Source organism: Melanerpes formicivorus, unplaced genomic scaffold, assembly GCF_026170545.1.
Source record: "Melanerpes formicivorus ecotype bairdi unplaced genomic scaffold, bMelFor1.0.p_v2 SCAF_81, whole genome shotgun sequence".
NCBI classification, from domain to species: Eukaryota; Metazoa; Chordata; class Aves; order Piciformes; family Picidae; genus Melanerpes; species Melanerpes formicivorus.
Genome location: NW_027142433.1, coordinates 2,691,721 through 2,707,596, shown reverse-complemented (window position 1 = coordinate 2,707,596; position 15,876 = coordinate 2,691,721).

The following is a 15,876-nucleotide window of genomic DNA, read 5'->3' as shown; positions in this document are numbered from 1 at the left end:
CCAAACCCTCTGCCATGGTAAAGATCATCCAGTTCCATACCCTCTGACATGGTAAAGATCATCCAGTTCCAAGCCCTCTGCCATGGGAAGGGACCTTAAAGATCATCCAGTTCCAAACCCTCTGCCATGGTAAAGATCATCCAGTTCCAAACCCTCTGCCATGGGCAGGGACACCTCCCACCAGCCCAGGTCACTCAAGGCCTCATCCCACCTGGCCTTGAACACCTCCAGGGAGGGGACATCCACGACCCCCCTGGGCAACCTGTCCCAGTGTCTCCCCAGCCCTTATCTTCATTTTCCAAAGCTCTTGCTGTCATACCCACAAGGTTTGAATGATTTGGACTTTGTTCTTTGTTTCTTGGATCCAAACCATTCAGAAACTGAATTTTTCTACCCACCCCACGCCCCCACCCTCCTCTGAGTGTCTCTTTGGTTTGTGTGGGAGGATGCTGGCATGCCAATAAAAGAAGAATGAAGAGCACTCTCGAGGTTTAATAGCCACCAGAAGGACCAGTCTGCCTCCATGTCCTTCAGGAGCACTGCTGATGAGAAGGGACCATGGAAGAAAGGTCAAGAGGCTGTGGCTTGCTTGTTTGGAAGTGGAGAACTGCACAGGATATGGGCAGAGGGATGGAAGGTCACTCAAAGCTCCTAACAACGACACAATGAAGAGAGCTGGATGGAGATTTCATGGCAATCACTGAGAAGGAGCTGATGCCTCTCCAAGTCGCATGGCAACATGCTGGGGACAAAAATAAAGCATCCATATGGCTTGGGAAAGCTGATTTATGTCTGAGGTAAAAGAGAGCTGCTTGGGGTTGGGCTTTTTGTTGTTGTTGTTCTTGTTTGGTTGGGGGTTTTTGCTTTGTTGAAGGTTTAAGCCTCCTGAGTAAATTGAGTAAATCCACTGACACTGGGAAGAGTTCCCAACCCTCGAGGGTTTAGAGGATTCCTGTGCTTGGGTCCTCTCCCATCCCACTGCAGCTTTCCACTGAGGCTGGGCAGGCACTGGAACAGCTTGCCCAGGGAGGCTGTGGATTGCCCCTCCCTGGAGGTTGGATGGGACCTGGAGCAACCTGCTCTAGGGGAAGGTGTCCCTGCCCATGGCAGAGGGTTTGGAACCAGATGATCTTTAAGGTCCTTTCACATGGTAGAGGGTTTGGAACTGGATGATCTTTACCATGGCAGAGGGTTTGGAACTGGATGATCTTTGAGGTCACTTCCCATGGCAGAGGGTTTGGAACTGGATGATCTTTACCATGGCAGAGGGTTTGGAACTGGATAATCATTAAAGTCCCTTCCCATGGCAGAGGGTTTGGAGCTGGATGATCTTTAAGGTCCCTAACCATGGCAGAGGGTTTGGAACTAGATGATCTTTAAGGTCCCTTCCAACCCAGACCATTTAATGTTTTTGATGAACCCAGACATTCTGAAGTCACCAAAGGAGCAACAGGAAGTGTGTTGGTAGGACTGAGGAGAATAACTGAGATGTCTGGCTGTGCTCTCACTGGGGCTTGGTCCCTTTATTCTGACTGAGGAATGAAGCTGGTTGAAGGTGGTGTGAACACTGGAAGAGCTGGGAGAGGCAATGCAATTGAGAGCCTGTCACAGAGCTCTCATCTCTTGCTGACAAGGGTTGTCATGTTCCTGAGACACCTGATGTGCAGAGCACCCACTGATAAATAGCTTAAAGATGAAATTGTCACTCTTCATTACCTGCTGCCACCAATTACCTGCTGCCTTGGGCTGGGGTGCAGGGATGGAGGCCCAGAGGTTTTCCAGATGGAGAGGGAAGATGGCAACACCTGGGTGCAGCATCTCCTGGGCCAAGGGAGGAGCTTCACAGCCTGGTGCAGAGGGACCCCTCGGAGGTGTGTTAGTAATGATGGTTGTGGACAGTGACAGGGCTGTGAGCAGTGGTGCAGAATTTAGTTGGAGGCCTGTAGCTTGTGGTGTTTCCCAGGGGGCAGTGCTGGCTCCACTCTTGCAGAAGTAACCAGGTTGGAATAGACCTCAGAGCTCATCAAGTCCAACTTATCACCCAACACCATCTGATCAACTCAACCATGGCACCAAGTGCCTCAGCCAGGCTCTGCCTAAACACCTCCAGGGATGGGGACTCCACCATCTCCATGGGCAGCACATCCCAAGGGCCAATCTCTCTTGCTGGAAAGAATTTCTTCCTCACCTCCAGCCTGAACCTCCCCTGGCACAGCTTGAGACTGTGTCCTCTTGTTCTGGTGCTGCTTGCCTGGGAGAAGAGACCAACCCCCACCTGGCTACAACCTCCCTTCAGGCAATTGGAGAGAGCAAGAAGGTCTCCCTTGAGCCTCCTCTTCTCCAGGCTAAGCAACCCCAGCTCCCTCAGCCTCTCCTCCCAGGGCTGTGCTCCAGACCCCTCCCCAGCTTTGTTGCCCTTCTCTGGACACCTTCCAGCAGCTCAACCTCTTTCCTGACCTAAGGGGCCCAGAACTGGACACAGGACTCAAGGTGTGGCCTAAGCAGTGCTGAGCACAGGGCAGAATGACTTCCCTGCTCCTGCTGGCCACACTCTTCCTGATCCAGGCCAAGATGCCCTTGGCCTTCTTGGCCCCCTGGGCACACTGCTGGCTCCTGTTCAGCTGCTGTCCACCACTACCCCCAGGTCCCTTTCTGCCTGGCTGCTCTCAGCCACTCTGACCCCAGCCTGTAGCACTGCCTGGGGTTGCTGTGGCCAATGTGTAGAAGCTGGCACTTGGATGTGCTAAATCTTGTTTAACATCTCCATGTTAAACCTCTCCATGTGTTAAATCTTGTTTAACATCTCTTGTTTAACATCTCCATCCATGACCTGGATGGGGGGACAGAGCAGACCTTCAACCACTTTGCTGGTGATACCAAACTGGGAGAAGTGGTTGACACTCCATCAGGCTGTGCTGCCATTCAGCCAGACCTGGACAGGCTGGAGAGTGGGGTGAGAGGAACCTCATGGAGCTCAACAAGAGCAAGTGTAGAGTCCTTCACCATGGCAGGAGTAACTCCCTGCACCAGCACAGATGAGGGGGTGAGCTGCTGGGCAGCAGCTCTGTGGAGAAGGATGTGTGAGTGCTGGGGGACAACAAGCTGCCCATGAGCCAGCAGTGTGCCATTGTGGCCAAGAGGGCCAATGGTGTTCTGGGGTTCATGAAGAAGAGTGTGGCCAGCAGGCCAGGGAAGGTTCTTCTCTCCCTCATCTGCCCTATGAGGCCACATCTGCAATCCTGGGCACACTTCTGGGCTCCCCAGTTCAAGAGGGACAAGGAGCTACTGGAGAGAGTCCAGCAGAGGCTCCAAGGATGCCAAGGGGCAGTGGGCACAAACTGGAACCCAGGAGTCTCCATCTGAAGAGGAGGAGAAACTTGTTTGGTGTGAGGGTGCTGGAGGCCTGGAGCAGGCTGCCCAGAGAGGTTGTGGAGTCTCCTTGTGTGGAGAGCTCCCAAAGCCAGCTGGGCATTGTGCTGCTGGGCAAGCTGCTGTGGGTGCCCTGCTGCAGCAGGGGGGGTTGGAGTGGATGACCTCCAGAGGTCCCTTCCAACCCCCAGCATGCTGGGATGCTGTGAGATTGTTCTTTCTGCTGTGTCTACAGCAGAAAAGGAGCCAGAGAGGGCTGTGAAGATGAAGGAAGACAACCAGGGAAGGAAAGAAAGAAGAGGATGCTTGGATAGCTTTAACTGGGGGGGGTGGGGGAGAAAAGTGCACATGCTTGTAGAAATTAGCCCCAAAGTTCTAAGCTGGAACCCTCCTGGGATGCATTCTAACTAGCAAAGTTTCAGGCTGCAAATGAGGTTTATATTAGCAGAAGAAAGAGGATGGCACTAACCTACTTTGCCACCTTCGTTCCCCACGGACAGCAGAAGAAACATCTGAAAACCTCCTGCTTTGGGGAATTGCTTGGGTTTTATTCTTCCCTAGCTGCACTGAGGAGACTCCAGGAATGGCTGGCTTATAACCATAGCAACTTCAAGATCCTGCAGAGCCCTCCAAACTTCTGTCACTAACCAAAAGCAAGAGCTGCTAAGACAGAAAGGACAAAACTCATTCCCCACTCGCACGGAGCTGGGGGTGGGGAAATGGGCAGCAGGGTTTGAGACCAGGCTGGATGAGGCTCTCAGCAGCCTGACCTTGCAGGAGGTGTCCCTGCCCGTGGCAAGGGAGTTGGAATTGGGTGATCATAGAATCACAGACAGAGAATTGTTTGGGTTGGAAAAGACCCCCAGGATCATCAAGTCCTTCACCTGGCATCACTGACCTGGAGCTGAGCAAAGCCTTGGGCGCTGTCCTGTGCCACATCCTGGTCTCCAGGCTGGTGCATGATGGGTTCCATGGAAGAGGCATTCAGTGATACAGAACTGGCTTGAGGGACGCACTCAGAGTGGCTGTCAATGGTCCATGTCCAAGTGGAGGCCCTCAGGGATCAGTACTGGACCAGTCTTGTTTAACATCTCTGTTGGTACCATGGACAGTGGCACTGAGTGCTCCCTCAGCAGGGTTGCTGATGACACCAAGCTGTGTGGGGCAGCAGACAGCTGGAGGGAAGGGATCCATCCAGAGGGACCTGGACAGGCTGCAGAGCTGAGCCCATGACAACCTCATGAGGTTCAACAAGACCAAGGGCAAGGTCCTGCAGCTGGCTCAGGGCAATCCCAAGCACTGCTATAGGCTGGGCAGGGACTGGCTGGAGAGCAGCTCTGGAGAAAAGGACCTGGGGGTGCTGGGGGAGGAGAAGCTCAACAGGAGCCAGCAGTGAGCACTTGCAGCCCAGAAAGCAAATCACATCCTGGGCTGCATCAAGAAAAGCAGAGGCAGCAGGGCCAGGGAGGGGATTCTGCCCCTCTGCTCCACTCTGCTGAGACCACAGCTGGAGCTCTGGGGCCAGTTCTGGAGCCTCTGTGCCAGGAAGGATCTGGAGGTGCTGGAAGGTGTCCAGAGAAGGGCCAAGAGGAGGAGCAGAGGGCTGGAGCACATGAGGTCTTGGGTGACAGGTTGGCCTTGATGATCTCTGAGGTCTTTTCCAACCTTGTTGATTCTGTGATTTTCTATGTTATGAGGACAGACTGAGGGAGCTGGGGTTGTGCAGGCTGGAGAAGAGAAGGCTCCCAGGAGACCTCATTGTGGCCTTCCAGGATCTGCAGGGGGCTCCAAGAAAGCTGGGGAGGGACTTGTGAGGGTGTCAGGGAGGGATAGGACTGGGGGGGATGGAGCAGAACTAGAAATAGGGAGATTGAGATTGGCTGTGAGGAAGAAGTTGTTCCCCAGGAGGGTGGTGAGAGCCTGGCACAGATTGCCCAGGGAGGTGGTGGAAGCCTCCTGCCTGGAGGTGTTTGCAGCCAGGCTGGAGGTGGCTGTGAGCAACCTGCTGTGGTGTGAGGTGTCCCTGGCCATGGCAGGGGGTTGGAGCTGGCTGAGCCTTGAGGTCCCTTCCAGTTCTATGATTCTAAGTCAAATCATTCCAGGCCCTTTCCAACCCCTTCTATGGCCCTATGAGTCTGTTGGGTGCTGAAATCTCTCCACAGCTCCTGACCAGGGGCCCCAGCCCGTGCCCGGAGCGGATTCCCTTGGTTTGGTGTGGCAGGCTGGTTGGAAGCAGGATGTGAACTGAAGATGTGCTTTGAAGTCTTCATTCTATTGATCATTGCAATTTAAGGAGAAACAAATTTTCCTCCAGGGTTTTCTTCCACACTCACAGAAAGCAGAGGGCAAGGCAGGGAGGCCTCTCCTCGGCAGCCCATTCATTTCGCGGTAAATAGGACACTTGTCAGAACGACTTTGTGTCTCTGAGGAGACTGCAATTGAGAGTTCTGGGAACAGAGCAAGTGTCTTCACTGAAATGTGCACCTTTGCAGCAGAACTGCCTGCAAAAACCAGGACACCAAGTTGCTTTTGCATTCTGGCTGGTGGGCAGCAGTGCAGGAGGACTCACAAAGTCCCTGGCAGGGAAGGAGCACTCAGGGTTCTCCTTGGACACCCTCAGGTTGTAGGGAGGAAACTTGTCCTGCTTGGGGCTGGAGCAGAGCAGGTTGTGCTCAGAGCTGTGGCTGCTGAGCTCAGCCCCTGCTCAGGGCTGGCTCTCTCTGGGGCTCAGGGTGGATGTCTGCAGCCAGGGGCTGCTGCCAGCACTGAGAGCCTGATGGGGACAGGCACTGCCTGGGCTGGGCTGCAGAAAGCCTCTGCCTTGCACTTGCTCCTGCCCACACCAAGGGCACTGCCACAGCTTGTGCCCCATGCTGGGGGGCAGGAAGGCAGAGCTGGCACCTGTGGGGAAGAGCAGCCAGGACCTTCAATTGCCCAGCAAGGGACTGCAGCCCATGGGTGGCATCTGCAGGAGACAGCTGAGGGAGCACCAGGGTCAAGCCTCTTCTTCCCTGGCCAATGTCCCAGGAGGACTCTGTCCCTTCTGCCTTCCATCCCCATCCCTGTGCTCCTGAATCCAGCTCCAGAATCCATTTCCCATCTGCTGCTGAGTCCAGGCTGGGACTTGCCCAGTGCCTGCCCCCAGCAGCAGTGGTGCCCATGGTGCCAGCATTGCCACCAGGGGTTGGGTTCCACCTTGGTTTGTGTCTCTGTGTCTCTATCCCATGGCATTGTTCTTCTTCCCACCCCAGCTGGTTTGGTTCCTTTCCCACCCCAGCAGCCTCTCTCCCTTCTTCCCTATCTCCTCCCTTTGGGAAGCAGAGGGCTTCATGAGGAGCCTCTGCCCCTTGTCTGGTGGCCAGCACAGCCCTGACCCTCGATGAGAGCCTCTGGGAGACGACTCAGCAGCCCATGGAGGCCCCTCCAGGCTCTTCACTCTTTTGGGGCTGTTCATTTCCATCAGCTGGGTGTGAGTGGACTTTTGCTATCTGTTTTTGGAGACAGATGGCCAGAGTAAGGGATGTTTTGCCAAGCCCACTTTATTTACACATAGAGAGTGAAAAACACTGATTTAAATTCTCTGGTGTGAAGGAACTCATTATTTCTGTGACCAAGTCAGACTTTACACAGCAGGTTCCACTTAAAACAGGAGGAGAAACTTCTTTGCTGTGAGGGTGCTGGAGCCCTGGAGCAGGCTGCCCAGAGAGTGGTTGCGCAGCCTCCTTCTCTGGAGACTTCCAAGGCTCACCTGGATGCCTTCCAGGGTGATCCTGCTTTGGCAAGGGCTTTGGGCTAGATGATCTCCAGAGGTCCCTTCCAACCCCTGCTGTACTATGATCCTGGGCAAGCTGCTGTGGGTGCCCTGATTTAGCAGGAGGGGTTGGAGTGGATGATCTCCAGAGGTCCTTTCCAACCCCCACCATGCTGGGCTTCTGGGATTTTGTCTGCTGAACCCCCATCTCTAATGGATGGAAGCTGCAGCACAGGAGGCTCCACCTCAACACCAGGGGGAACTTCTTTCCTGTGAGGGTCCCAGAGCCCTGGAGCAGGCTGCCCAGAGAGGTTGTGGAGTCTCCTTCTCTGGAGGCTTTCCAGCCCCATCTGGATGTGTTCTGTGTGAGCTGAGCTGGATTGTATGGACCTGCTCTGTCAGGGGGGTTGGGCTGGATGATCTCTGGGTCCTTCCCAACCCCTGACATCCTGTGAGCCTGTGAGCAGGTGTCCCCTTGTTCTCAGCCTTGCATTGGCCAGGACCACAGCCCTGCCTTCCTCACAGGGACCATTGTTCTGCACAGAGAGAGTGACTGCCCATTGGAATGGGCTGCCCAGGGAGGTGGTGGAGTCCCCATCACTGGAGGTGTTCAGGAGACTTGGTAGGGTGCTTGGTGCCATGGGTTAGTTGATTAGATGGTGTTGGGTGATAGGTTGGACATGATGATCTTGAAGGTCTCTTCCAACCTGGTCTGGTCTGGTCTGGTCTATTCTATTCTATTCTATTCTATTCCATTCCATTCCATTCCACTCCATTCCACTCCATTCCATTCCATTCCATTCCACTCCATTCCATTCCATTCCTCCACACAAGCCACTGTAGGGATCTCCTCACCCTGCCCACCACAGAAATCAAGCCTAAAGGCAGAGATGCCAAAGTGGTGTGAAAACCCAACCTCCTGGCCAGCCCAGCACCTCAACTCCTCTCTGCAAGCATTTCCAGCTGTGCCAGGAGCACAGCTGCCCAAAGCTGAGGACAGTTGTGAGTTATGGGCACCAGGAGAGAGAGGAGAAGCAAATGACTGCAAAATTAGCTTGTTAAAAGCCTCAACATCCATCACCAAGAAGGAGGATTTCATCTGAACCCCTCCAGGTGGGTGTGAGGGAACCACTCCAGCAGTGCTGCTGCAGCCAGGCCACCTCTGGGGCTCAGATGCCATGGTGACAAAGGCTCCTCGCCGGGGTGAGCAGAGGACATCTCACAGCTCCTTCAGCCACCACACTAATTAGTGGTGGTACCATGCAGTGTGAGAAGAGCAGGGGAGGACAAGCATGGGGGAAGGTTAATCACATCCTGTTTTGTTTGACAAAGGCTCCTTAAATGATGAGCCCTCTCCAAGCTAGCTCTTTAATCTATATCTATAGATATATGTATTTATATCAGCTCTTTTTTCCCCCTCCCTATGCCTCAGCTTCACTCCTGCTGCACCTGCCTGTTAAGTGCTCTTGCTTAAACAGGTTTGGTTTATTTTCCCTGGGAAATTGGCCCCTTTTATTTGTGTTTTCCCTGTGAACCCCAGTAATTAGAGCTGTCAGCTGGGGCTTGATTTTTCCTGCAGCTCACCTACACCCAGCTCAAACAAACCTGGGGGAAAGTGATAAATATTGGCTGATCTCAGGGATGCTTTTTCTTCAACACATCACCAGGAGAAGCTGAAGGAGGAGGAGAAGGCTCATGTGCAAGGCAGGTGGGCAAGGTGTCATGGCAACACAGCTTCCAGATTGCATCAGGTGAAAGGAGACCCCCCCCAGGGGTCATCTTGTCCAACCCACCCACACCCACCCCCTGCAGTAAGCAACCTTCAGCGAAAGCAGGCTGCTCAGGGCCACAAGCCTGAACTTAAAGGGCTCCATCTGATCCTCAGTTTAAGAAGGAAGATACTTGAATGAGTCCAGAGAAGGGCAATGAGGCTGGGGAGAGGTCTGGAGCACAGCCCTGTGAGGAGAGGCTGAGGGAGCTGGGGTTGCTTAGCCTGGAGAAGAGGAGGCTCAGGGGAGACCTTCTTGCTCTCTCCAACTCCCTGCAGGGAGGTTGTAGCCGGGTGGGGGTTGGGCTCTTCTCCCAGGCAAGCAGCAGCAGAACAAGAGGACACAGTCTCAAGCTGCACCAGGGGAAGTTTAGGCTGGAGGTGAGGAGGAAGTTCTTGCCAGCAAGAGAGATTGGCCATTGGGATGTGCTGCCCAGGGAGGTGGTGGAGTCCCCATCCCTGGAGGTGTTGTAGAAAGGCTTGGATGTGGCACTTGGAGCCAGGGTTTAGTTGTCAGGGGGTGTTAGGTATTAGGTCATAGGGTGGACCTGATGATCTCTGAGGTCTTTTCCAACCTGGCTGATTCTCTGATTCTATGATCAATACTTCAAGGGTGGTTGTCCAGAGGCATTTTTCAGTGGCACCCAGTGACAGGAGAAGGCCAAAGCTTGAACATCAGAAGTTTCACCTAAACATGAGGAGGAACTTCTTAAATTGAAGGGTGGTGGAGCACTGGAGCAGGCTGCCCAGAGAGGTGGTGGAGTCTCCATCTCTGGAGAGAGAGATTCCAAACCCACCTGGGCCCGCTCCTGTGTGACCTTCACGAGGCGACTCTGCCGGGGCAGGGCGGGCGGTCGCAATGATCTCCAGAGGCCCCTTCCAATCCCTACCATTCTGTGAATCTGTGGCTCTCACCTGCCTGGCTCTCACACAGCCTTTTAAGGTTACTTCTCCTGAGTGAGGAGGGCAACATCACTTCATTTTCCATCTGCTTTGGAGATGCCAGTTTAACAACCTCAAGCAGGACTCCCGAGGCTCGAAGGGAAAGCCCCAGCCTGGACTGCAAATGTCAGCTCAATTGTGGGCAAATACAGATTTGGACTTGCCCTGTCAGGAGAGTGAAGTGGATCATGAGTCCTTATTTATTTCCAGGAAGGAGTCAGAGGAACTAAACCAACTGTCTGACAGGTGGAATTGGCTGGAGTCAATAAAGCCTCTCTCTGATTGCAGGACAGGCTCCTGTCAGCAGCAAGGAGCGCTCGGGTGGAGAACAGACTGTTATTGTTTGGGAGTAAAAAGGGGATGATGAAATATTGTCCATTCTCATCCTTCCTGCCCATCTCCACATCAAAAGCCCATGCTATTCCTGCACTAGATGCTGGAGGTGCAGGAGCAAGCTCATGTGCAAAGCAGGTGGCAACACACAGGCCCCTCCGGAGCAGACTCCCACATTCACCGATTCTAGACTTCATCAGGTTGGGAGGGACCCCCAAAGGTCATCCTGACCAACCCCCCCTGCAGCCAGCAACTAGGTCACCCTGCTCAGGGTCACCCCAAGTCTCATCTTGAATGTCTCCAGGAGTGAGGCCTCAGCCTCATGAGGGCAACTTGCTCTACCACCCTCATTCTGCAGAGCTTCCTCCCAATGCCCAGCCTAAATCTCCCTTGCTTCAGTTTCAAACCATTGCCCTTCCTCCTGCCACCACAGGCCCTGCTGAGCACTCCCTCCACCCCTTCCCCCCCTGCCTCCAGAAGCTCTTCCTTTGAATGCTGATGTGGTTTCACCCCCAGCTCAGGCAAAGTGTTTCCTTCACTCTGCCCTGTGCTCAGCACTGGTTAGGCTACACCTTGAGTCCTGTGTCCAGTTCCGGGCTCCTCAGTTTTATCCTCATGTCCAACTTAAACCTCCCCTGGGGCAACTTGAGGCCATTTCCTCTTCTCCTGTCCTGTACTCCCTGGGAGATGAAACCAACCTCCAGCTGGCTTCAACCTCCTTTCAGGGAGTTCTAGAGAGCCAGGTCTCCCCTCAGGCTCCTTTTCTCCTGACTAAGGAACCCCAGTTCCCTCAGCTGCTCCTCACCAGACCTCCAGACCTCTTCCCCAGCTCCCTTCTCTGGACCTACTCCAGCAAGTGATGTGAGGGGAGGTTCTGTTGGCTGGGGACAGCCTAGAGCTGAGTATCAACAAAGATCAAAGTTCCAGGAAACAAAGGCAAAGAGGGAAGTTAAATTCCTGGTTGAAGTGCAGAGGGCCAGGCTCTTGACACGTGCCAGAGGATGCTCTCCAAGAGAGCAGAGGCAGGCTTTCTGTGTGTCAGCTGGTGGGCAGGCAAACTGCTGCTGTTTAATCTGCAGAGAGCAGGATTTGGGTCAGCATTGCTGCTGGTGACTCATTGCTCAGCTACAAATGACAGAAATGGATTAGGAGAGGGTTTAGAGCACAGCTTGGGGGGCTGCTCTGGGATTAAACCAGCAGCTGTCTGGTCTGGAACTGAGCTCTTTAACTACCTGTACCCCTGAACCTGGGCAAAGCCCTCTCAGCCCCACATTTCAATGATTTAGTGAGGATTTGCCAACTCTCCTCCTCCTCAAACAGAGACTATTAGAATGGGTTGGGTTGGAAGGGACTTTAAAGATCATCGAATTTCATCCCCTGTGCCATGGGCAGGGACACCTTTCATTAGCCCAGGCTGCTCAAGACCTCATCCAACCTTGAACTCCTCCACTACCTCCCTGGGCAGCCTATTCCAGGGTCTCACCACCCTCACTGGAGAGAATTCCTTCCTCATCTCCAGCCTCAATCTCCCTTCTTCCAGCTCAAAGCCATTGCCCCCCATCCTGTCAGCCACAGCCCCCCATCCTGTCAGCCACTGCCCCCCATCCTGTCAGCCACTGCCCCCCATCCTGTCAGCCACTGCCCCTCATTCTGTCACTTCAAGCCTTTGTACAAAGTCCCTCCCCAGCTCTCCTGTAGCTCCCTTCAGGTACTGGAAGGCTGCTCTAAGGTCTCCTTGGAGTCTTCTTTTCTCCCAGCTGAACAGCCCCAACTCTTTCAGCCTGTCCCCATGGGAGAGGTGCTCCAGCACTCAGATCATCTGCATGACCTCCTTTGTATCTGCTCCAGCAGTCCCCTGTCCTTCTTGTGTTGGGGGAACCAGAACTGGATGCACTGCTCCAGGGCAGGTCTCACCAGGGTAGAGCAGAGGGGCACAATCTCCTCTTTAATCCTGCTGGTCACACTGGTTTTGATGCAGCCCAGCACACAACTGGCTTTGGGCTGCCAGCAGCCATTGCTGCCTCATGTTGAGTTTTCCATCAAGTGGCACCCCCAAGTCCTTCTCCTCACCCAGCATGGATTTATGCTTGGGATTACCCCAACCCAGGCCAAGGCCTTGCACTTGGTCATGTTGAATGCTATGATGCTGGCTTGGGCCCACTTCCCAAGCATCTCCAGGTTCCTCAGGATGGATGCCTTCCCTCCAGGGTGTCAAGAGCAGCACACAGTTGGTGTCACCAGCAAACTTTCTGAGGGTACCTCAGTCCTGCTGCCCATTCTGCTGCCAAAGATGATAACCATCTTGTTTAGGCACACTTGCAACCCAACAGCCACCCATTATTTGTGTGTCTGCTCAATGACACTGAGGGAAAGAGGCTCTCACAAGAGTTAGTTTTCTCCTGATCACAGAACATAGTGGGTTGGAAAAGACCTTCAGGATCATCCAGCCCAGCCTTTGACCCATTGGAAAAGACCTTCAGGATCATCCAGCCCAACCTTTGACTCATGGGAAGACACCTTCAGGATCATCCAGCCCAGCCTTTGACCCACTGGAAGAGACCTTCAGGATCTTTCAGCCCAAAATTTGACCCAGTAGAAGAGACCTTCAGGATCATCCAGCCCAACCTTTGACCCATTGGAAGAGACCTTCAGGATCATCCAGCCCAACCTTTGACTCATTGGAAGAGACCTTCAGGATCATCCAGCCCAGCCTGTGACCCATTGGAAGAGACCTTCAGGACCATCCAGCCCAACCTTTGACCCACTGGAAGAGACCTTCAGGATCATCCAGCCCAACCTTTGACTCATTGGAAGAGACCTTCAGGATCATCCAGCCCAGCCTGTGACCCATTGGAAGAGACCTTCAGGACCATCCAGCCCAACCTTTGACCCACTGGAAGAGACCTTCAGGATCATCCAGCCTAACCTTTGACTCATTGGAAGGGACCTTCAGGACCATCCAGCCCAACCTTCAGTCCAGCTTCCTTGATGGAAGCAAACTGCACTCTTTCAACTCCTAGATCTGAAATCAGTATTAATTATCACACCTTGGAAGTGTATTAAGTGCTTTAAAGTGATGCTTCAAGCCCAGGTGCCCCGTTTTGCTCAGTAAATGGGTGGCAGGCAGATGTCACCTCAGGAAGGGAGGTGAGAAGCTGGATCAGTGAGCTCTGAAGGCGACCTTCATTTCATTCCCTGGCTCACATCTCCCTCTCCCTTTGTACCTCTGAGTTTTTCTTCAGGGAAAGCGATTTTTCAGGGCTTGTTGGTAGGAATTGGCTGTCTAGAGAGAGGCCAATTAAAGAGCTCTCTGTCCATTTTTTTCATTTTCAGCTGTTGGGTTCCATTAGGTTCAAGTGATGGGTGATGTGTTTCTCATTTACTTGGTTATTATCAAATCCTTACCCACATTTGAAGCCGAAATGCTCCGAGAGAGAAAGAGGAATCCAAGACAAATTGTTCACCAGCTGGGGTGAAAAGAGGGAGTGGATATTGAAATGAAGCCTTCTGCAAGAAGGGGAAAAGCAGCAGGAGATCAGCACCTCAACAATCCTGAAGTGAAGCCTAAAGGCACCATCAAGTATTAGTATTTACTGCCTCTTGTTAGACTATTTCTGCTTGGTTTAACAAAGCCAAGTGCCGGGTCCTGCGCTTGGGTCACAACCACCCCATGAGGGCTCCAGGCTTGGGGCAGAGTGGCTGGAGACTGCCCAGTGGAAAATAACCTCGGGGTGCTGGTTGACAGCAGCTGAACTTCAGCCAGCACTTGCCACTGTGGCCAACAAGGCCAGCAGCATCCTGGCCTGGATCAGCAATAGAGCTGCCAGCAAGGACACAACTGAGAAATCCCCTCCAAGGATGGGGACTCCAGCACTGCCCTGGGCAGCCTGGGGAAGAAATCATAGAATCATAGGAGGGACCTCAAGGCTCAGCCAGCTCCAACCCCCCTGCCATGGCCAGGGACACCTCACACCACAGCAGGTTGCTCACAGCCACCTCCAGCCTGGCTGCAAACACCTCCAGGCAGGAGGCTTCCACCACCTCCCTGGGCAGCCTGTGCCAGGCTCTCACCACCCTCATGGGGATCAACTTCTTCCTCACATCCAAACTGAATCTCCCCACTTCTAGTTTTGCTCCATCCCCCCCAGTCCTATCACTCCCTGACACCCTCAAAAGTCCCTCCCCAGCTTTCTTGGAGCCCCCTGCAGATCCTGGAAGGCCACAATGAGGTCTCCTGGGAGCCTTCTCCTCTCCAGACTGCACAACCCCAACTCCCTCAGTCTGTCCTCACAGCAGAGCAGCTCCAGCCCTCTGCTCATCCTCGTGGCCCTTCTCTGGACACCTTCCAGCACCTCCAGATCCTTCCTGGCACAGAGGCTCCAGAACTGGCCCCAGAGCTCCAGCTGTGGTCTCAGCAGTGGAGCAGACGGGGAGAATCCCCTCCCTGGCCCTGCTGGCCACACTTCTCTTGCTGCAGCCCAGGCTCTGCTTGGCTCTCTGGGCTGCAAATTGTTTCTCATGTCCAACCTAAACCTCCCCTGGGCCAATTTGAGGCCATTTCCTCTTATCCTGTCACTTGTTAGTAGGGAGAAGAGACCACCCCCCACCTGGCTCCAACCTTCTTTCAGGGAGTTGTACAGAGCCAGAAAGTCTCCCCTCAGCCTGGGGAGCTGGGAGCTGGGGTTGCTTAGCCTGGAGAAGAGGAGGCTCAGGGGAGACCTTCTTGCTCTCTCCAACTCCCTGAAAGGAGGTTGTAGCCAGCTGGGGGTTGGGCTCTTCTCCCAGGCACCCAGCACCAGAACAAGAGGACACAGTCTCAAGCTGTGCCAGGGGAAGTTTAGGCTGGAGGAGAGGAAGAAATTCTTCCCAGCAAGAGAGATTGGTCATTGGGATGTGCTGCCCAGGGAGGTGGTGGAGTCCCCATCCCTGGAGGTGTTTAAGAAGAGCCTGGCTGAGGCACTTGGTGCCATGGTTGAGTTGATCAGATGGTGTTGGGTGAGAGGTTGGACTGGATGATCTCTGAGGTCTTTTCCAACCTGGTTAATTCAATTCTATTCTATTCTACTCTATTCTTCTCTTCTCTTCTCTTCTCTTCTCTTCTCTTCTCTTCTCTTCTCTTCTCTTCTCTTCTCTTCTCTTCTCTTCTCTTCTCTTCTCTTCTCTTCTCTTCTCTTCTCTTCTCTTCTCTTCTCTTCTCTTCTCTTCTCCTCTCTTCTCTATTCCATTCCATTCCATTCCATTCCATTCCATTCCATTCCATTCCATTCCATTCCATTCCATTCCATTCCATTCCATTCCATTCCATTCCGCAGGTGAGAGTGGGAAAAGCCTGCTTGCAGGAGGTCTGGAAGGAGACAGACACCGTAGCACCGTGGAAGTGTTCAAGACCAGGTTGGGTGAGGCCTTGAGCAACCTGGGCTGGTGTGAGGTGTCCCTGCCCATGGCAGAGGGGTTGGCACTGGATGGTCTTGAAGGTCCCTCCCAACCCAAACCATTCTGTGATGCTGTTCTGTGCTCTTTGCCAATGTACAGCTCTGCATGAGGTGCAGCTCAGAGCTCATCCTGCCATCCATTCCCAGTGCCAATCACACAGGGTGACAGTGATGCTTTTTTCATTGTCAGAGTTATCAGTATCTTGATATTTAAAATCTCTCTCCTGAATTACACACACACCCCCCCAAAAAAAAAAAACCTCCAGCAAAACCCACAGACC